We start from the raw sequence: 739 nt of genomic DNA on the forward strand, positions 1-739 counted from the left end.
GGGAGACTATTATAATATATTATATTCGAAATAAAAAAAAGATTAGCTGATGCCATTGTGAAACTGTGCCTGGTAGTCCGCAATTTAAAATCAAAATCTGCAATCAAAAAAATTATTAATTATATTATACCTAGGTAGAAACTTTTGTCGAAAGCATCGTCAGCATCTAATTCTTTGTTATATTTTGTTTCTCAATATTTTGTTCACTGGGTACAACACTTAAGACCACACTAAACAAATTAATACTGTTCAGAATAAACAAAAAATGTAATATATCAGGACTTTTTAAACAACTAAAACTCTGAAGAATTACACATTCGCAAGCGTAAATACTTCAAAGAGGTCGAAGCGTGACGTCACGGGCGATCACCTGGCGCTTGTTACTTTGGCGAACGTATAATGTATAATGTGTTATCGGAATCCAGCACTCGATTGGGCATGGTCATCTTTATGAACTATGCTTAAAGACGGCCATGGCACAGAATAAATAAGCCATGGGTTGGGTTAAAACGGTTAAAACTTCTTGAGATAAACCAGTACTCATTGTTATGAAAAATAGAACATATAAGTTGTACGCAAGTGTTATGTATAATAGTTATCTCCATCAATAACGGTTTAACTTAACATCTACTAACCTTGGGTTTAACGGGTATCGAAACGTCAAACACTATTACTCTACGCTCTTTCAACATTCGTCTTTGACAACAACTTGTCTTTTAATTTGTGTAATCAATCAATC

This window comes from Diabrotica undecimpunctata, chromosome 1 (assembly GCF_040954645.1).
Source record: "Diabrotica undecimpunctata isolate CICGRU chromosome 1, icDiaUnde3, whole genome shotgun sequence".
In the NCBI taxonomy this organism is placed as follows: domain Eukaryota; kingdom Metazoa; phylum Arthropoda; class Insecta; order Coleoptera; family Chrysomelidae; genus Diabrotica; species Diabrotica undecimpunctata.